Source organism: Nicotiana sylvestris, chromosome 7, assembly GCF_000393655.2.
Source record: "Nicotiana sylvestris chromosome 7, ASM39365v2, whole genome shotgun sequence".
Taxonomy (NCBI): domain Eukaryota; kingdom Viridiplantae; phylum Streptophyta; class Magnoliopsida; order Solanales; family Solanaceae; genus Nicotiana; species Nicotiana sylvestris.
The window spans coordinates 162,516,543-162,538,569 of NC_091063.1; the positions used below are offsets into that span (position 1 = coordinate 162,516,543).

General features: G+C 41.5%; 1 long non-coding RNA gene across 1 annotated transcript; it reads left to right on the forward strand.

Annotated features, from left to right (window-relative positions):
* Nucleotides 1–298: 298 nt before the first annotated feature.
* Nucleotides 299–17,900, forward strand: LOC138874199 (uncharacterized). The gene is made up of 5 exons (XR_011401242.1): nt 299–632; nt 14,001–14,072; nt 14,595–16,206; nt 16,426–16,497; nt 17,020–17,900. It is a non-coding gene; the product is annotated as an uncharacterized lncRNA (long non-coding RNA).
* The last annotated feature ends 4,127 nt before the right edge of the window (nt 17,901–22,027 follow it).

A 22,027-nucleotide genomic window follows, 5' to 3' on the forward strand; every position in this document is an offset into this window, starting at 1 on the left:
CTTGGCCCACTTCGAATTAGTCCATTAAGCCTAGGAACCTTTCTAGACTCTTATTTGGAATAAAAACAAACAAAAAAGCCCCTAAAGACCTAATACACAAAAGACCTAGGATTTAATGGGCAAAATACATAAAAATACATCTAAATCTAGACTCTACCTATAAAGTAAGGCTTGAAAAATCTAAAAGGGAACACAAAATAACACCTAAAAAAATCTACAAAAGCTGGGCGCCGTTCTTCAGCAAAAGGACAGCCCCTCCCCGCTGTTCTATTTTCTTTTGGAACCAAACGACACCCCCCCCCCCCCCCCCAATTGAAGTCCATTGCCTTCTTCATTCCAACAGCAGTCATCTCCCTCAATCTTGCGCCGAAAATTCCTCAATCTCGTCGGAAATTCGACCGCTAATAACACACGCACACACTCTGTTTCTCGGATGAAAAATAAGAAAAACTCACACACAAGAATTCTGATTCTTTTGAATTTCGACTTTTGGAGACAAATTTCGGACAGAAATTCCGGATTTTTGGGTTGCAAAGATGGGATTCGACTAATTTGTGGTCCGTCCGAGGTTCGTCAATTTCCGATGAAGCTTCGAGGTCGTCGAGTCTCTGTTCCGTTTGCGGTCATTTCCGGTTCGTATTATAAATTGAAATTTTGAATTCGATAAAAGGCCCAATTTTAAACTTTATTTGCTCTTTGATTTTCAGAAATGTAGAGTTTAATCACCAATGGCATGCTTAGAATATTTGGTTCGAAATAACATGAATATCTATCCGTAAATCCTGACTCATCTTAGTTTTCTTTATGCTTTTTGTTCTTACGTTTTTTTTATCCTGTTGTTGAATGAATGAAAAGATGTGATACATTGATATACCATGGCCTGTTGGTTAAAGCATTCGAGATGCTTTTCTTTGAAAAATCAGAAAATTGGGTTAAGTTTATGGTAAGTTTAGGAACACAATACTTTTGATTGCTTATTTTAATTTCGTTTGTTTGATAATGGTAATCTGATTACTCGGCAAATTGACTGTTTTAGGTGTATGACTTGTGTCCTTTCAATTATGATGGTGTCCCTAATTTTCAATATTTGATTGTGATAGAACCCCCATTCTTGCTTTCATTCAATATTACATCACTTTCTTTATCACCTTGTTCGTTTCTTGAAGGATATGCACTTGTTTCTTTGAAACAACCTTTCTGTAGAAATTAAAAGCATGGGAATTAATGAACGGAATTGAAAGAGAGGGAGTTACATACTTGGAGTCATTGATTTGGAGATGAGAGTTGTGTTGATAATCAAACAAGTCGTGATCGTGGACACGTTCGCGTGACATAATTACGATTCCTTGAAGAAAGAGATTTGAGGCATGCCATAAGCAAGTTAAATCATCTATGGCCCTCTCAAATGTTATAATTTAGATATTAAAAGTGAAGTGCGTAGTTGCTTTAGGCGCGTAATTTAAATTAATTTCCTTAAACTCGGGTGTGCATTTATGTGACCCGAATCCAAATCTCAACAACGTTAGATAAAATGTGTCGTGGACCGCGGGTGCATTTATGTGACGTGGTTCAAGACGCATTTTAGATGACGTTGAATCTTTCCTAAAAAATAATTAAATAAAAGCGGTTAATAAGTTAAAATATACCATAGGCTAAAACATGTATTAAAATCAGATAATAGGCCAATTATAACAGTTGAGCGACCGTGCTATAACCACGGAACTCGGGAATGCCTAATACCTTCTCCCGGGTTAACAGAATTCCTTACCCGGATTTCTGTGTTCGTGGACTGTAATACAGAGTCAATCTTTTCCTCAATTCGGGATTTGAACCGGTGACTTGGGACACCATAAAATTATCCCAAGTGGCGACTCTGAATCTTTTAATAATAAATCCCGTTTCGATTGTCACTTAAATTGGAAAAACTCCCTTATACATATACCCTCCCGGGGGTGCAGGTAAAAAGGAGGTGTGACAACCGTGATACCTCCGGAGCATCGAAATATGAAATACCGGATGGATTCCTGCCAAGCTGGGAGGTAAGACAAGCTCATAAGTAACCTCCCCAACACGTCTCAATATCTCAAAAGGGCCAATAAACCTCGAACTCAACTTCCCTTTCTTTCTAAATCTCATAACGCCCTTCATAGGCGAAACATAAAGCAGAAACCGCTCTCCAACTATATAGGAAACATCACAAACCTTCCAGTCCGCGTAGCTCTTCTGTCTAGACTGGGCTGTACGGAGTCTATCCTGAATCACCTTAACCTTCTCCAAAGCATCATGTACCAAGTCTCTGCCAAATAATCTGGCCTCACCCGGCTCAAACCAACCCATCGGGGACCTACACCGCCTACCATATAAGGCCTCAACGGTCCATCTAAATGCTCGACTGATATCTGTTGTTGTAAGCAAACTCCGCCAATGACAAGAACTGATCCAAAGACCCTCCAAACTCAATCACACACGCACGGAGCATATCCTCAAGAATCTAAATAGTGCGCTCGGACTGTCCGTCCGTCCGAGGGTGAAATGTTGTACTTAACTCCACCTGAGTACCCACCTCATGCTGAACGACTCTCTAGAACCGTGACGTAAACTGAGTACCTCTATCTGAAATGATGGAAACTGGAATACCATGCAGACGAACAATTTTTCGGATATAAATCTCTGCTAAACGCTCCGAAGAATATGTAGTACACACAGGAATGAAGTGTGCGGACTTGGTCAGCCGATCCACAACCACCCAAATAGCATCGAACTTTATCAAAGTCCGTGGGAGCCAAACTAAGTCCATGGTGATCCGCTCCCACTTCCACTCCGGAATCTCTATCTGCTGAATCAATCCTCCCGGTCTCTGGTGCTCATACTTCACCTGCTGACAATTGAGGCATCGAGCTACAAACCCAACTATATCTTTCTTCATCCACCTCCATTAATAGTGCTGCCTCAAATCCTGGTACATCTTTGCGGCACCCGGATGGATGGAATAACTGTGGGCCTCCTATAGAATCAACTCCCAAAGCCCATCAACATTGGGTACACAAATCCGACCCTACATCCTCAATACCCTGTCATCACCAATAGTCACATCTCTGGCATCACCATGCTGAACCTTGTTCTTGAGGACAAGCAAATGAGGGTCATCATGCTGACGCTCCCTAATACAATCAAATAAGGAAGATCGAGAAACCACGCAAGCTAGAACCCGACTAGGCTTCGAAAGATCCAATCTCACAAACTGGCTGGCTAAGAACTGAACATCCATCGCCATAGGCCTCTCCGATGCTGGTAAATAAGCCAAACTCCCCAAACTCTCTGCCCCGCGACTCAAAGCATCGACCACCACATTGGCCTTGCCCGGGTGATACAAAATAGTGATATCATAGTCCTTCAGCAACTCTAACCACCTTTTCTGGTGCAAATTTAGATCCCTTTTCTTGAACAAGTGCTGCAAGCTCTAATGATCAGTATAAATCTCACAAGGAACACCATACAAATAATGGCGCCATATCTTCAGGGCGTGAACAATGGCAGCTAACTCGAGATCATGGACATGGTAATTCTTCTCATGTACCTTCAACTATCTGGACGCGTAGGAAATCACCCTACTGCCCTGCATCAACACCGCTCCAAGGCCAATCCACGAGGCATCACAATAGACGGTATAAGACCCCGAACCTGAAGGCAATATCAAAACTGGGGCTGTAGTCACAACTGTCTTGAGCTTCTGAAAGCTCGCCTCACACTCTTTCGTCCACTGGAACGGAACACCTTTCTGGTTCAGCCTGGTCATAGGGGTTGCAATCGATGAAACCCCCTCAACAAAACGACGGTAATAACCCGCCAAGACAAGAAAACTACGGATCTTTATAGCTGAGGATGGTCTGCGCCAACTCTGCATTGCCTCCACTTTCTTCAGATCCATCTGAATACCCTCACTCGACATCACATGACCTAAGAATGCCACAGAATCCGACCAAAACTCACACTTCGAGAACTTAGCATATAACTTCTTTTCCCTCAGAGTCTGGAGCACTGTCCTTAGGTGCTGCTCACGATCTTCTCGACTCCGGGAATATATCAGAATATCATTAATAGAGACAATGACGAACGAGTCAAGATTTGGCCGGAACACATTGTGCATTAAATGCATAAAGGCTGCTGGGGTATTGGTCAGCCCAAACGACATAATAAGGAACTCGTAATGACCATACCGAGTCATGAAAGTAGTCTTCGGGATATCTAGCTCTCGAATCTTCAACTGATGGTAACCTGAGAGCAAGTCAATCTTAGAAAGCACCCGTGCGCCCTGAAGCTGGTCAAACAAATCATCAATACAAGGCAAAGGATAACAGTTCTTCACTGTAACTTTGTTCAGCTGGCGATAATCAATACACATACGCATAGAACCATCCATTTTCTTCATAAACAAGATAGGAGCACCCCAAGGTGATACACTGGGCCGAATAAAACCCTTATCAAGCAATTCCTGTAACTGATCCTTCAACTTCTTCAATTCAGAAGGAGCCATACGATACGGAGGAATAGAAATGGGCTGAGTGCTCGGCAACAAATTAATGCCGAAATCAATATCTTTATCAGGCGGCATGCCCAGAAGATCAGCTGGAAATACATCGGCAAAATCCTGCACTACTGGGACTGAATCAACCGAAGGGGTATCAATAATGACATCTCTCACATAAGCTAAATACGCTTCAAACCCCTTCTTAACCATACGCTGAGATTTAAAGAAAGAAATAACTCTACTGGGAGTGTGATCTAAAGTACCCCTCCACTCAACACGCGGTACACCTGGCATAACCAGCATCACGGTTTTGGCGTGACAGTCAAGAATAGCATAATGGAGCGACAACCAGTCCATGACCAAGATAATATCAAAATCTACCATGCTGAGCAACAATAAATCGGCTCTGGTCTCAAAACCAATAAGATCAATCAAACACGACCGATAAACGCAGTCCACAATGAGAGAATCTCCCACAAGAGTAGAAACATAAACAGGGGAACTCCAAGAATCCCGAGGTACACCCAAATGCGGAGAAAAATAAGAAGACACATAAGAGTAAGTGGAGCCTGGATTGAATAGAACCGATGCATCTCTGTGACAAACTAGTATAATACCTGTAATGACAGAATCAGAGGCAACAACCTCGATACGGGCAGAAAGGGCATAGTATCTGGCCTGACCTCCCCCTCTAGGGTGACCTCTACCTCCTCGACCTTTACCTTTATCTGGCTGAGCAGGTAGGGTAGCAACTGGAGCTGTAACCATAGCCTGAGAACTCTGCGGGGCACACTATGGCTGAGAAGTCTACGGAGGTGCAACCCTCATAAGTCTGGGGAAATCCCTCACCATATTCCATGTATCACCACACTCAAAACAAGCCTTGAGAGGACATGGTGACTGTGACTGGCTCGGGCCAGGTCTGCTAGACTGACAACTGAAAGCACCCCACGCAAGAGGCGCACTAGATACTGGAGATGCATAATAAGGCTCCTAGGGCCTAGAAGGAGCTGAAATACCATTGGCTGCTAGAAGAGCTGAATGTATGGGGTGACTCATGTAACCCCTACCATGACGACCTGCAGCTGGGGCACGGGCACCAGAATAATGGACCGACTCTCGAGACCTCTTGGGGCTCCCTCTCCTCTCTCTCCCTAGCATGCATACTCTCAATCCTCCTAGCAATGCTCACCACCTGCTGATAAGAAATATCCATCTCTAACTCATGAGCCATGCTAGACCTGATGCTGGGAATAAGCCCCTCAATAAACTAGTGAACCCTCTCGCGAACAGTAGAAACCAAGGCTGGTGCATGTCTAATCAAGTTAGTGTAATGGACAACATACTCCGAGACAGTCATAGCACCCTAGTGCAAATGCTCAAACTCTGCGCGCCATGCATCCCTGAGGCTCTGAGGAATAAATTCTCTCTGGAACATATCTGAAAACTGGGTTGAAGTCAGTGAAGCAGCCTCGTCCGGACTGTCTAACTCATAGGTACGCCAGCACTCATAGGCGACTCCTCAAAGCTGGAAGGCAATGAAAGAAACCCAACTCGATCCTGACATACCCATAGTGCAGAAGATACGGTGACACTCCTCCAGAAATCCCAAGGCATCATCGGAGGCCAACCCACTGAATACAGGAGGCTTGTGCTTCTTGAACCTCTCAAGCCTCAGCTTCTCATCCTCAGAAGCCGCTTCCCTATCCTTGAGCTGATCTCAGACTGCAGGCTGTACAAGAATAATCTCAGGGACCTGCTCAACATGCACTCGCTGCTCAGGAGTGCGGGCGGCGGGAGTTTGTGCTCCTCCCCCGGCCTGAGATGTAGCTGTAGCGAGGGGAAGCAACCCTGCCTGAGTCAAAGTGGTGTACATGCTCATGAACTGTGCCAGAGTCTCCTAAAGTGCTGGAGTAGTAGTAGCAGTAGGCGTATCAGGTGCCTGGACTCCGGTTGGAACTACTGGCGGTACTTCGGTGGTAGCTCGTGCAGGTGCTCTGGCTGCACCATGTGCGCGTCCTCGGCCTCTATCCCAGCCCGAGCTCTAACGGCTACAGTAGTGGTGCGGGTGCCTGATCATCTTGGGTAGCGCGTGTCCTCACCATCTGTGAGAGAATAGAAGACAGAAGTTTAGAATTATGATGTCAAAAATCTCGCACGACAAGGAAATCAAACGAAATGGAATTTTCCTAACAGTTACGTAGCCTGTCGTAGATAAGTACAGATGTCTTCGTACCGATCAGCGAGACTCTAATAAACCAGCTTGTGATTCATGACTCCTATGAACCTAGAGCTCTGATACCAACTTGTCATGACCCTGGTTCGGCCTCCGTGAACCATCGTGACAGCACCTAGTCTTTACGACTAGGTAAGCCTAAAACGCGAAAGATAAACCAAATTTTCGAAAGAAAAGAAAACAATTTAAAATAGAAATAGCGTAATAAAACAACATTTGAAAGTGCCACTCGGCATATACAGTACCAACTCTCATAAACCAATACAGTTTTCCAAAAACCCGGAAACCCATAAATCACAAGCTACGAATATAATAAAAATGCTCTAACTCCGAAATGTCTACATCAACAGAATAAAATAGAAGGGCTATCACTACAAGATATAATAGAAAGGGACTCCTCGGTCTGCGGACGCGACAGATATACCTCGAAATCTCTGGAGCAGTCGCCTCACCTCAAGGGTGATATGACTGAGTCAAAGTACCTGTATCTGCATATGAAAAACATGCGCAGAAAGGGCATGAGTACACCACATCGGTACTCAGTAAGTGCCAAGCCTAACCTCGGTTGGGTAGTGACGAGGAAGGTCAATGCCCTACTGAGATTAAATAAATATAGAGATGACAGAATAAGATAAGCAGTACAATTGAGAATCTACGGTAAGAATTTAATACATAATAATAAGGAATACAATAACTGAAACAAAGATAAAGACAATCACAAGGAAATACCACTCACAACAAGGATGATAACTGGGGATCTCTCAGTATCCTTAATATATATAAGCCGGGGATCTCTTGGTATCCTCAATGTATACAAGGGATCTTTTGGTATCCCGAGGATCTCTTGGTATCCTCAATATATGTTAGGGATCTCTTGGTACCCCGAGGATCTCTTGGTATCCTCAATATATGTGCCAGGGATCTCTTGGTATCCCGCACCTCAATCAAGTCATAAATACGTACAGAGGGTCTCCCGAGATGCCGTCCCGTAGTCCCAAAGTAAAACACACAGCAGCAACATAAGAATACTCAATTTAACTCAATTTCGTACCAAGTAAAAGAGGTAATTCTAAATTAATGTGCTTCACATAATTTAATTAAGGCAGTTTAGGCAAATAAATAGTTAAGTCAATTAGACATGCTTTTTCTAAGCTAACAGCATGTTTAAATTGCAAGTAAAATGAAACAGGAAAAAGGAGCACAATTGAAATTACTTAAAGAAAACCAGATTTTCAATAATTAGCTCAAGTACGCACTTGTCACCTCACATACAGGGCATTTCAATTATCAAATATACCAAATCCTAAGGGGAAGGTCCCCCACACAAGGTTAGGCAAGCCACTTACCTCGAACTAGCTCAAAGTCAACCCGAAATCACGTTCTTGCCACGAGTACTAGACTCCAAATGACCTAAATCTATTAAATTCAATTGCATAATGTAAATAACACTTCAAGTAACTAATTCTACAAAGAAATTCTAAGCTAATACGCGAAATTAGGAAAAATGACCAAAACGCCCTTGGGCCCACATCTTAGAATCAAGTAAAATTTACATTTCCAGAATCCTCACACTCTCACGAGTTCAGTCATTCCAAGAGTACCAAAATCGGACCTCAAATGGTCCCTCAAATCATCACTCAAAGGTCTCTAATTAGTCAAGCCCTAATCCCCAATTTACCACTAATTTTCCTTAATTTTTCATGCTTGAAATGATAAAAATCATTCCAGTAACGAGTTTAGGGACCAAAGACCTTACCCCAATGAACTCTTCTGAAAATCCCTCTTGAAAATGACCCCCAAGGCTTCTTCCCGTTTGAAAAGAGGTGAAAATGACTAAAATTCGCGAAGACAAGAATTTATATGTTTCTGCCCCGCTAATCCACTTCTGCAGTTATGGGACCGCACCTGCGGTACCGCTTTTGTGGACAACCTTTCGCATCTGCGAAAATCACTAACTCAGCCTTCTCCGCACCTGTGATTCCCCATTTGCAGATGCGGTACCACTTCTGTGGTAAATCTCCCGCATCTGCGGATCCTGTTACTCCTACCCAATTTCGCTTCTGCGATGACAATGCCGCTTCTGCGACTACGCACATGTGGGACCCAACCGCAGGTGCGGTTATGACAGAAGATCAGCAGCTTCAGCTGCTCAACAACTCCCAATCCTTCTGACAACCTTCCGAAATCATCCCGAGGCCCCCGGGACCTCAACCAAAATCACAAACAAGTCTAATACCACTGTCCAAACTTATACCAATCCTTAAAATGCCTAAAACAACATCGAAACGATGAATCTCCCACGGATTCAAGCCTAAGAACTCCAAAACTCTAAAAAATATGCTTTCGATCAAAAATTCTATCAACCCTAGTCCGAATGACCTGAAATTTTGCACACACGTCACATTCAACACGAAGGAGCTACTCCAACTTCCGAAATTCCATTCCGACCCTCGGATCAAAATCCCACTATCGAACCGGAAACTTCAAAATTAGACTTTCGACATTTCAAGCCTAAATTAGCTACGGACCTCCAAAACACAATCCGAGCACACCCCTAAGCCCGAAATCACCTAACAGAGCTAACATAACCATCAGAATTCCATTCTAAGGCTGTCACTATTCAGACTAGGGTCAAATTTCCAAAACTTAAGCTCTCATTTAGGGACTAAGTGTCCCAAAACTCTCCAAAACTCACAACCGAACATCCCAACAATTCAAAATAGCATAAATGAACACAGAAAAGCAGTTAATAGGGGATCGGGGTGTAAATTCTTAAAACGACCGGCTGGGTCGTTACACTTGACCGTAATGTAGTACTCTACTAATCGAGCTCATTCAGTCTAGGATCAAGTAAAACTTTATTTGGTTGTAATGTAGGCTACGGGACGAGTTGATGCATTTAGATATAAGAGTTACTATACCTCCCTAAGCACTTTAATACATATACTTTAATATTTAAAACCCCACAGTTATATCAAACCATGACTCCACCTTCAAATCAATATACATTAACTCCCAAATTATTTAAGCACAATTACATCAAGAGTCACCACTATTAAAGAATATTTTTCACAACAATACAACTATTTTTTTCTTTCTTTTCCTTTTCTTTTCCAATTCAAGTGGCTCTTACTTATTCAAAACCGTGCACCTTTCTCCTTATTTCATTAGTTCCACTCAAAAGCCGAACCAACCACCCCATATTTTAACTTTTACAAAGTTCATAACAATTCAAGTGCTCATGAGAGGTTAAAAGGTTCAAATAGATGGTTAATTCAAACAAATTGGTAAGACTTGTAATGAGGTTGCCAAAGAAATAGGATTACAGGCTCAAATGGGTTAACTACGACACATAACAATTAGGGGGTAATATATATATATATGACTCAACAAAGAAACACCTATATCACTTCCAAGACTGAACAAAACTACTATTTTTCTTTGCAAACACACGAGGCAAGTTCTAGACATCAAATGCAATACATAGAATAACACAAAACCTTACATGCACATGGCACATGACTCACTAAAGATTGGATCATCAAGACACTCTAGTCAAAGCAGTTAAGCAAAGTTAAGAACATACAATTTAAGGTACTTATACAAGAGTCAAAAACTGAGCCTAAGCGTCACTATCCAAGTACTCACTATTCTCAAGGCATAACAAAGTCAAGAGATATTGCTTTAATTCAAAACACAGCACAATGTTTCCTATTCCTAAAAAAAGTAAAAAAGAAACTAACTATACCTGGTTCAAACAAAACCCTTGGAAAAGAACCGCGACACAAAGAAAAATCAAGGGGTAATTGCTACACTACCTAACAAAAGAAAATCTTTTTGTATTTTTCTTTAGACTTAAATCCCTCAATAAAATTGTCTAATAGATCCATCGTTGGGAAAATCCAATCTTTTTTAAAAAAAATATTCAATTAAACTAACACAGCTAAAGTAGCATTGAAAGTCACCGAGGCAATCTCCTCATCCCACACTTAAAATTGTGCATTGTCCCCAATGCACATCATAACTATAAGAGAGTAAAAGAAACTTCCTGGTAGGCCAAAGGCTGAAGCACTAGCCATTCATGGGTTACTCAGACTTCTCTCAGGCCTGGTCCTTCTTACGGGTACCTCACACTTAGTTCCAACCCTCTGATTTGCTGTTACTTCCTTCCAATAGCTTTGCTTTCCATGCTCCTAGAAAATTAAAAATCGACACTACAAAAATAATACAATTAAAAAAATAATAATAAAAAATAAAAGAAAGCAGTAAAGATGGTATGCCTTCCAACAAGCACTTGATTTAACGTCGCAGCACGACGTGAATCACTTTCTGCCTCCACCTTGAGCTTATGAATTGAACCCCAAGTTTTGCTTCAAGCTCATGATTATGCTCTTAGAACGGTACAAATTCTTGCGAGACAAAAATTAGATAGATTCTTATGCATTTTTTGGCTCTCGACTGAGGAGTGTCACCTTGCCTAGACGGCCTTGAGAATTTCAAAATATAAGGCTCATCTACCTCTTCCCTGGACTCCTTTTTATGCTCGTAAAGATTCATTCCCATTTCACCGTCCGAACATAATGTAGAGAAGTGTTTGGAATGAGGTCCAACGCGCTCCAATACATGAATTTCGAGATTTTCGACCTCCTCAACACAAAAAATATGTGACGACCCGGCCAGTCGTCTCATGAGTTACTGTTCTGTTTCCCCCATTTCTTCTTTATTATGCTTCGTTATCCGTGTTTTATATGATTGAGTTGAGTAGGTTGCGTTCGGAGTGGATTTGGTAAGAAATGAGACATTTAGTCTCTTTTGAGAAGGTTCAAGTTGGAAAAGTCAACCAGATATAGACATGTGTGTTAGAGGGATCGAATGAGAGTTTCAATGGTTTGGTTAGCTTCTTGAGGTGATTTATGACTTAGGAGTGTGATCAGAATTGATTTTGGAGGTCCGGTGTAGAATTAGGCTTGAATTGGCGAAGTTAGTATTTTGGCGATTTCCGGTGGGTAGGTGAGATTTTGATTCGAGGGTCAAAATGAGATTCCGAGAGTTGCGGTAGCTTCGTTATGTCATTTGGGATGTGTGTGCAAAATTTCAGGTCATTCATATGTGTTTTGGTTGGGTTTTTGATTGAAAGCGTATTTCGGAAGTTTTTAGAAAACTTAGGCTTGAATTCGATGCGTTTTGGGTAATTTGATGTTGTTTGAGGTGTTTTGATGATTGGAGCAAGTTTGAATGAGGTTTTAGGATGTGTTGGTGCTTTTGGTTGAGGTCCCGGGGGCCTCGGGTGAGTTTCGGGTGGTCAATCAGACCACTTTTGAGTTTGGAAAGTTGCAGAAAATTGATCTCAGCTGTTGCAGCAATTTATCTCTTCGCGTTCGCATAAGGGTCCTCGCGTTCGCGAAGAGTAAGAGGAGGAAGGTGTGAAATTGGCCTTCGCGTTCGCGAGGCAGGCCACGCATTTGCGAAGGGGAGTGATCTTGGCGCATCGCGTTCGCAAGGGGTACTATCGCGTTAGCATAGAAGGATTTGAGTCAGTGGATTAGAAGTGAAATTGTGCTTCGCATTCGCAGGTGTGTTGTCGCGTTCATGAAGGGTCGACTAGGCAAAGCATCGCGTTCGCGAGTCCTATGTCGAGATCGCGTAGAAGGAAAATCTTGTCATATAAGTTGTGCATCTCAAACGCGACAGTTTGACCGCGTTCGCAAAGAAGGAATATCAGAACTGGGCAGAAAGTTTATAAGTTATTTCATCCGCGATTTTGAGTCATTTTTCCTCCATAGTTGAGCATTTTGAGAGCTTTTTGAAGGTGATTAAAGAAGGATTCAAGGAGAATTGATTGGAGGTAAGATTTTTGAATCTAAAACGTGATTCTATTGTGAAATCAACCTAGAAATTCATAGAACTTAAGCTAAAAATGGAAGAACTAGGGCTTGGGATTTTGAACTTTTAAATTGGGATTTGAAGGATCATTTGAGGTTGGATTTGAGAACTTTTGATATGTATGAACTCGTGGGGTGATAAAGAATCTAATGATGTGAAAATTTTTGAGTTTCGAGAAGTGGGCTCGGGTATTGCTAATTTCGGAATTTTTGATATTTTTCGATTGTTTTCGCTTGGGATTTGTTCCCTTAGCATATTGTGATGTATTCGTTCTGATTTTGGATAGATTTGACGCGCGTGGAGGCCGATTCGAGGGGTAAAGGCGTCGCGAGCTAGAGTTGTAGTCGGTTCGAGGTGAGTAATGATTGTAAATGATGTCCTAAGGGTTTGAAACCTCGGATTGCAAATCGTAGTGCTATATTGAGGTGAGACATGCGCTTGATTATGAGCATGGAGTCGTTTACTATTGGGGATTGTGATTTGGTCCGTCCCGACTGATGATTTTACCGCGTATTTGACTAAAACTTGTTTGTTATCATCATGGTTTGGGCTGATTGCTATATTTGGGCTTCGTGCCAACTATTTGAACCCTCCAGGGATTTTTATCACTACTTTCTCACTGTATTGATTTATCACTTGAACTCAGTCCTGTTGATATTTACTGTTTTACAAACTCAGCCACTTTTACTCATATTTGAAACTTAAATTATATTTCTAAAAGATATTTTGGGCTGAGAACTACTGTTTTACTAATGCCCGAGGGGCTTGTGATGATTTTTGGACTGAGTGAGGTCGAGGGCCATATGTGAGGATATGCTGAGCGATATGAGGCCGAGGGCCTGAGATACTTTTATACGCCACGAGGTGGCTTGAGTGATGTGAGGCTGAGTGCCGAGTGATGTGAGGCCGAGTGCCGAGAGATGTTGCCACGAGGTGGCTTGATATAGCGCTTGGGCCGTAAGGGGCCCCTCCGAAGTCTGCACACCCACAGTGAGCGTGAGTACCCATCATGATCTGAGAGTGAGCTCGGGGGGCTGATACTGTACTAAGAGTAAGCCCGAGGGGCTGATACTGTACTGAGAGTGAGCCCGAGGGGCTGATACTGTTCTGAGCGATTGTTATTGTACCCGAGGGGTATATTTCTACTTGTTATTTACCTGCTAAATTACCAGTTTTACTTGGTTTAAAGGAATTTCATTTGACTTCCTCACTGATTTACTGCTTTAAGTGATTTTTACTGCTTGATATAGAATTGCTTTGTGACTTTACGTGTTTTCTTGCTTTCAGCTATTATTTATGATTATTACTCACTGAGTTGGAGTACTCACATAACTCCTTGCACCATGTGTGCAGATTCAGGCATCGCAGAGTCCGCTCCTAAGTGCTGATCCTCCCAGTCCTGACAGTGTTTTCGGAGACTACGAGGTAACTGTTGGCGTCCGTAGCCCCAGTGCCTCCCTTATCTTACTATTTTCATGTCCTTGAACTTCTATATAGGATTTCATATCTAGTAGACTGGTATCCGGATTTATTAGTTGCTCATGACTTGTGACACCCCGGTTTGGGCTGTGTCGGGATGGTTTCTACTGTTGTTATCGTTATTTCCGCAAATTATGGTTATTATATCATGTTTTAGAACTATTTATGGTATTTTACAGTTTAAATGAGGTGTTCTATTTTGGTCTAGCTGGCCTTGTTTTCACGAGAGGCGCCATCATGACCGGGTTCGGGGTTAGGGTCGTGACAAGTTGGTATTAGAGCCTAGGTTACTTAGGTCTCACGAGTCATGAGCAGGTTTAGTAGAGTCTCGCAGATCGGTACAGAGACGTCTGTATTTATCCTCGAGAGGCTGCAGAACCTTTAGGAAAAACTTCACATTCTTGAAATCCTTGTCGTGCGAACTTGTTATTCCGAGTACTGAACTTTTATTATTCTATTCTCTCACAGATGGTGAGGACGCGAGCTACCAAACGAGGTGGACGACCACCAGTGCCACCAGCTGAGACCACCAGAGGCCGTGGACGTGGTCGTGGTCATGGCAGAGGCAGAGCAGCGAGGGCAACACCAATAGATCCACCAGCTGCCTTAGCTCCGGATCAGGCTCCAGCTATGGGTGCTCCAGCAGCACCAGTTCAGGCACCAGCTGTGCCCATCGTGATTCCGGGTCTTCAGGAGGCCTTGGCACAGATTTTATCAGTTTGCACTGGCCTGGCTCAGGCAGTTTCAGCCACTACAGTAGCAGCTACTTCACAGGCCGTGAGAGGTAATCAGACCCCCGCTGCTCACACACCTGAGCAGGTAGTGCAGGGACTTCAGACGCCGGGGGCACCTCCAGCCCAGCCGATTGCACCAGATCAGGAGTTCATGGTACCAGTTATGCCGGATGATGAGCATCGTCATCTTGAAAGGTTTGGTAGACTCCAGCCTCCATCATTCAGTGGTGCTGAGGGCGAGGATGCCAGGGTTTTCTAGATAAGTGTCAGCGGATGCTCCGTACAGCCGGGATTCTTGAGACTAGTGGTGTGACATTTACCACCTTTCAGTTTACTGGAGCTGCCTTCACTTGGTGGGAGGCGTATGAGAGGCGTAGGCCAGTTTGTGCGCTGCCCCTTACTTGACAACAGTTCTTTACTCTCTTCTTGGAGAAGTATGTACCACAGTCCCGTAGAGAGGAGCTGCGCAGATAGTTTGAGTGGTTGTGGCAGGAGTATATGACTGTGTCACAGTATGAGTCGATGTTTTCTGAGTTGGCTCATCATGCCGTTTGGATGATTCTAATAGATCGTGAGAGGATCAGGAGATTTCTTGATGGCCTTAACTATCATCTCCATATTCTTATGACCCGAGAGAGGGTGTTGGGTGCTACGTTAGAGGAGGTGGTTGATATCACTCGCGAGATTGAGACGGTTCGCCGCCAGGATCGAGAGGAGAGGGAGGCTAAGAGGCATTGAAGATCTGGCAGTTACAGTGGTGCTCCTTCGAGGGGATAGTTCCAGCATGGTAGAGGTTGTTCTTTCAGGCCTGCTCAGTCAGCCTGTCCAGAGTATCGCGGGGCATCTTCAGGTCGTGGTTATCATGGGTCTCAATAGGGCTAGCCTTCACTCAACGCCCTCCCAGCTCAGAGTTCATCTCGTGCCCCGTCGGCTCAGGGTTCTTCTATGCCGAGTGCATTAGCTAGCCACTCCGGTGCGAGGGGTTCCCTTCAGTCCCCTTCTCCAGCACCTGGGAGTTGTTTTGAGTGTGGAGTGTTTGATCATGTGTGGAGGCAGTGTCCTCGTCATGTTGTGATGTGGCTTGAGTGATGTGAGGCTGAGTGCCGAGTGATGTGAGGCCGAGTGCCGAGAGATGTTGCCACGAGTTGGCTTGATATAGCGCTTGGGCCGTAAGGGGCCCCTCCGAAGTCTGCACACCCACAGTGAGCGTGGGTACCCATCATGATCTGAGAGTGAGCTCGGGGGGCTGATACTGTACTAAGAGTAAGCCCGAGGGGCTGATACTGTACTGAGAGTGAGCCCGAGGGGCTGATACTGTTCTGAGCGATTGTTATTGTACCCGAGGGGTATATTTCTACTTGTTATTTACCTGCTAAATTACCAGTTTTACTTGGTTTAAAGGAATTTCATTTGACTTCCTCACTGATTTACTGCTTTAAGTGATTTTTACTGCTTGATATATAATTGCTTTGTGACTTTACGTGTTTTCTTGCTTTCAGCTATTATTTATGATTATTACTCACTGAGTTGGAGTACTCACATAACTCCTTGCACCATGTGTGCAGATTCAGGCATCGCAGAGTCCGCTCCTAAGTGCTGATCCTCCCAGTCCTGACAGTGTTTTCGGAGACTACGAGGTAGCTGTTGGCGTCCGTAGCCCCCGTGCCTCCCTTGTCTTACTATTTTCATGTCCTTGAACTTCTATATAGGATTTCATATCTAGTAGACTGGTATCCGGATTTATTAGTTGCTCATGACTTGTGACACCCCGGTTTGGGCTGTGTCGGGATGGTTTCTACTGTTGTTATCGTTATTTCCGCAAATTATGGTTATTATATCATGTTTTAGAACTATTTATGGTATTTTACAGTTTAAATGAGGTGTTCTATTTTGGTCTAGCTGGCCTTGTATTCACGAGAGGCGCCATCATGACCGGGTTCGGGGTTAGGGTCGTGACAAGTTGGTATTAGAGCCTAGGTTACTTAGGTCTCACGAGTCATGAGCAGGTTTAGTAGAGTCTCACAGATCGGTACGGAGACGTCTGTATTTATCCTCGAGAGGCTGCAGAACCTTTAGGAAAAACTTCACATTCTTGAAATCCTTGTCGTGCGAACTTGTTATTCCGAGTACTGAACTTTTATTATTCTATTCTCTTACAGATGGTGAGGACGCAAGCTACCAAATGAGGTGGACGACCACCAGTGCCACCAGCTGAGACCACCAGAGGCCGTGGACGTGGTCGTGGTCATGGCAGAGGCAGAGCAGCGAGGGCAACACCTATAGATCCACCAGCTGCCTTAGCTCCGGATCAGGCTCCAGCTATGGGTGCTCCAGCAGCACCAGTTCAGGCACCAGCTGTGCCCATCGTGATTCCGGGTCTTCAGGAGGCCTTGGCACAGATCTTATCAGTTTGCACTGGCTTGGCTCAGGCAGTTTCAGCCACTACAATAGCAGCTACTTCACAGGCCGGGGGAGGTAATCAGACCCCCGCTGCTCGCACACCTGAGCAGGTAGTGCAGGGACTTCAGACGCCGGGGGCACCTCCAGCCCAGCCGATTGCACCAGATCAGGAGTTCATGGTACCAGTTATGTCGGATGATGAGCAGCGTCATCTTGAGAGGTTTGGTAGACTCCAGCCTCCATCATTCAGTGGTGCTGAGGGCGAGGATGCCAGGGTTTTCTAGATAAGTGTCAGCGGATGCTCCGTACAGCCGGAATTCTTGAGACTAGTGGTGTGACATTTACCACCTTTCAGTTTACTGGGGCTGCCTTCACTTGGTGGGAGGCGTATGAGAGGCATAGGCCAGTTTGTGCGCCGCCCCTTACTTGACAGCAGTTCTCTACTCTCTTCTTGGAGAAGTATGTACCGCAGTCTCGCAGAGAGGAGCTGCGTAGATAGTTTGAGTGGTTGTGGCAGGAGTATATGACCGTGTCACAGTATGAGTCGAGGTTTTCTGAGTTGGCTCTGTAAGCACATGATTTTTTCCCTATGAAAGAATTACTCCCAAAAAATTCAAAATAAAACAATTTTCCTTTGTGTGCAATTTTTGTTATTTTTGTGGTATTTTTGTATAATTATTTGTATTTTTATGAGTGCATGTTTATTTGTTTTAATTAATAAAAATATAAAATATATCACATTTTCATTTAGTATTTAATTAAGTTTGTTTTACAAAAATATGAAAGTCACAAAAATAGGAATATTTTTGCATTATTAGCATTTAATGTCAAATTATGCAATTTTGTTTTAATTGGTGTTTAATTGTGTATGATAATTTTTGTTAGGAGTTTAATTAGTATTTTTGGAGTCAATTTAGTTTGTAGCTCAATTTAGAATTTTAGTTTTATCAAAAATAAAAATAAAAAGAAAAGAGGGATACAAGACGTTTATATTTGAATTGAGTCTAATAAAGCTATTTTGACTATTTTATCTTATTTCGCCGCAAAAGAAGACTACAAATATATATATATATTAGTTTATGTATTTTTCATAAGCTTGAAAAATACAAAAATTGAACCTTACTTTTGTACTTTATATAATTTCGAAAATTACCAAAAAAAATATATATATATATAGTTCTATTAATGTTTTGTAGTCATTTTAATTTTGAAAAAATACAAAAATATTATTTTATATTTTATCTTTATATAAAAACGAAAATTACAAAAATAGTTTTATTAATATTTTGTAGCTATTTTAATCTTGAAAAAATATTTAAAAAGATATAGTTTTGTCTTAAATATTAGTCTTTTGGTAGTTATTTTACTTACATAGGATTAATTGAACAACGTCGTGTTCTTATTCTCGGGTTCGGGCAAAAGAATAATATTTGAGTTTAAATTTCCCATTCTTAGGCCTAATTTTCGGACTTGACCCATAATAATCCAAACCCATCGCGCATGGGGGATACATGTCTTGGACCCCTACACACGTGGGGTCCATGTCCCTTGATACATGGACAAAGCATGGCATGGGGGGGGGAGATTTTAAAATGAAAAAGGCTGAAAAATTTTGGGAAAAAGGAGGGGACAAAACGTGAAAAGGGGGGAGGAAAAAGACAAAAAGGGGGATGAAAAGAATTTTAAAAGCAAAAAAAAAGGGATTGAAAAAGTTTGAAAAGGGGGTGGACAGAACGTGAGAAGGGAAGGGATTGAAAGAATTTTTAAAAGCAAAGATTTTGAGAAAAGAAAAAAGGGGACAAAACGTGAAAAATTGAGAGGAGAAAGAAAAAAAAAAGCTACTGTTCATCTTCTTCTTCATTTTTGAAGAAGAAGAAAACTGAAGAAAACTGAAGAAAACCCTCACGCCATAGCCCATGGTCTCGTCCTCTTTCATGTCAAAACGACCATAACCAGCCTCCCCGTCGCTTCCTCGCGCACAGCAGTGAACCAAACAGTCCGTTCGACCTCCAATATGTTCAACTCCGAGTTCGACTTGGGTTCGTTCAAGTGTCAGATTTTTCTTTCAAGATTATTTAGTTCATTTGATTTATTTTCTGTTATGGTTTTTGGTTTTAAGTGTTGTTTGTAATCTTGTTTGGTTCATTCTATTTTTCGGATTATTGATTCTTTGTTTAAAGTGTTATTTTTGTAATCTTGTTTTGTTCATTAATTCTCCTTCTTCTTCAAGACCTTTTTATTTGGTCAAGGTTTTTCTTCTGTTTGTTTGAGTTATAAGCTACATTCGATTTGAACAACTTCGTCGAATAGTTAGTTTATGACTGCTTTGTTTGGACGAATACAGCATGAATCACTCCGTTGGTCTGTTTTGATGCTTGAATCATTCGTGTGAATTTGACTTAAGGATTGGTTGTAGCTGTGTAGTGATTTGGTGTAGTTGTAAATCAGAGAGGTTTAAATACAAATTGCTAAGAGTGAGGGCAAGGCAATAATAATAGGGGATTTTCAGGTTTATTTTTGGGTGTTAATTTTTTTTAAATGCTTAGTGTTAGTAGTCTGCCAGTTGAATATTCAGTGTATAATTAAAATTAATGAATTATTTAATGAAAAAGGGAATTAGTAGTGCATAATACACCCTGTCTAGTATCTTTAAGGGTGGAAAATCAGAAAATAAGCATGGGATTAATGATAAAAGTGTATAGATGCACATAAGAGGGAATATACAGGCTGAAAGTGAAAACTTTGAATAAATAATGTTTAGTTCTAGCCTATAAATAAGGGGAGTTGATATAGAGAAAGAGGGGACTGGAAAAAAGAAAAAAAAGGATTGAGACTGGAAGTTGAGAGAACAGAAATTTTCAGCACTTAAAAGTGAGAGATAGACTAATTTTTCAGAACTAAAAATCAGTCTTTGAGAGCTAAAAACTGAAAGTGAGGTTCTTTTCTTTACTGCTGAAATCAGAACTTTGTTACTGCCATCTGTTGGATTGCGTTTAGTACTACTGATTTTCAGTCAAGCTTTCTGGGGTTTTCAGTTTGGTTCTGACCATTGTTACATTGGTTATTGCTGTTTTGTTGTTGTTATTTGCTGTGGGATTCTGTTGCTGTGCTACTGCTGTACATTGTTGCTCTTGACCTTTTTTCTCTATTTGTAGTTCGAATCTCAGGTACACATTCGAATCTTGTAGTGATAAAGCTTTGAAGTTGAAATGCAGCAATAAAATGGAATCGTTTCAATAAAGCAGATAGTAGACAATCTGGTCTATTTAGGTTTTTTATGAACTGTTTTTTTTTTTTTTGTATATTTGGATTGAAAAGAGAAGGAATCATATAAATGGTCATGCGCTGATATAACATGAACCTTTCAATTTTATTAGATTAATGGGGTAAATCATGATAAGTAGCATATCTCTAGTTAGTTGTTTGTTTCCATGCATATATTCAAGTAGTCCATAAATGAGATAGAGTACTTAGTCAAAACCCAATTAGTATTTCGTTTAGATGGTTAAAACTAATTTCCATTAGTCCTCTTAAGTGATTATACTCTCATCAGTATTGGCATTAATTCATGTTACAAATAATCTCACATAGATAGATTGTGGACTTGATAAAAATGTAAAAATAAGGTGGTTGGGTAGTGTCAACATTATAGCTCCAATAATAATAATAAAAGTAAATAAATAAATAAATAAATAAAGGTCGTAGTCGATAATTTTATGTATTAATAATTAAGTATACTTACACTAATGTAGAGTAGTTTCAATAAAGTATAGTTAAATTGCGAATCCATTAGGGTTAATGAATTAGTCTATAGCTTTGATCATTTAGTTAACCTCACCACAGTTAAAAATGGCTAATTGTAGTAACGTTAGTCAATCTTGTACGTTTTTTTATATACATAATTCCATTTTTAGGTAATATTAGCTTATGGAATAAGGCGCGAAACAATTTTTCATTTTTACAAGTTCAAGTATAATTTTCGTTAGCATCTGTTGTAATCTATTAATTAAATAAGTTACGGTTTTTTTTAGCATGTAATTAACTAGGATTTTTCTTTATTTAGAGACAAATAAAAATATAAATGTAGTTACTTTCCTTTTAAAAATAAATAAATAAATAAGTGAGACGAACTTCGTCAAATAAAAAAAAAATAAAAAATAATTTGCAGGACCCTCAGTAAAGGTTTAAGAATTTTTTTTAGTCGGGAAGGGCCGTTTAGCAAATTTCACGGCCCTACCCAAAAATAATAATACGCTAGTCGCTTTAGGCGCGTATTTAATAATGTTATCTCCTTAAACTCGGGTGCACATTTATGTGACCCAAATCCAAATCTCAACGAAATCGAAATGTGTCTCTAATCACGGGTACATTGATTGTGACGTGGTCTGAGATGCATTTCCATGACGTTGCAAATTCTTTTTAATAATGAATGAGACGAGCCTCGACAAACAAAAAATGCACAAGCTGCGGGGCCCTCTAAATGTATATATTAAAATACTTAGAATTCGAGGACAGGCCGTTTAGCGAATTTTACGGCCTTCCCCAAAATAACAAGACGCTAGTTGCTTTAGGCGCGCCTTTAATAATTTATTTTCCTTAACTCGGGTGCACATTTATGTGACCCAAATCCAAATCTCAACCGAGTCGAGATATGCCAAACAACTACGGGTGCATTGATGTAACGTGGTTCGAGATATGTTTCCACGACGTTGCAATTCTCGTAAAATAATAACAATAAGTAAGAAAGCGGTAAAAAGATAAAATTTT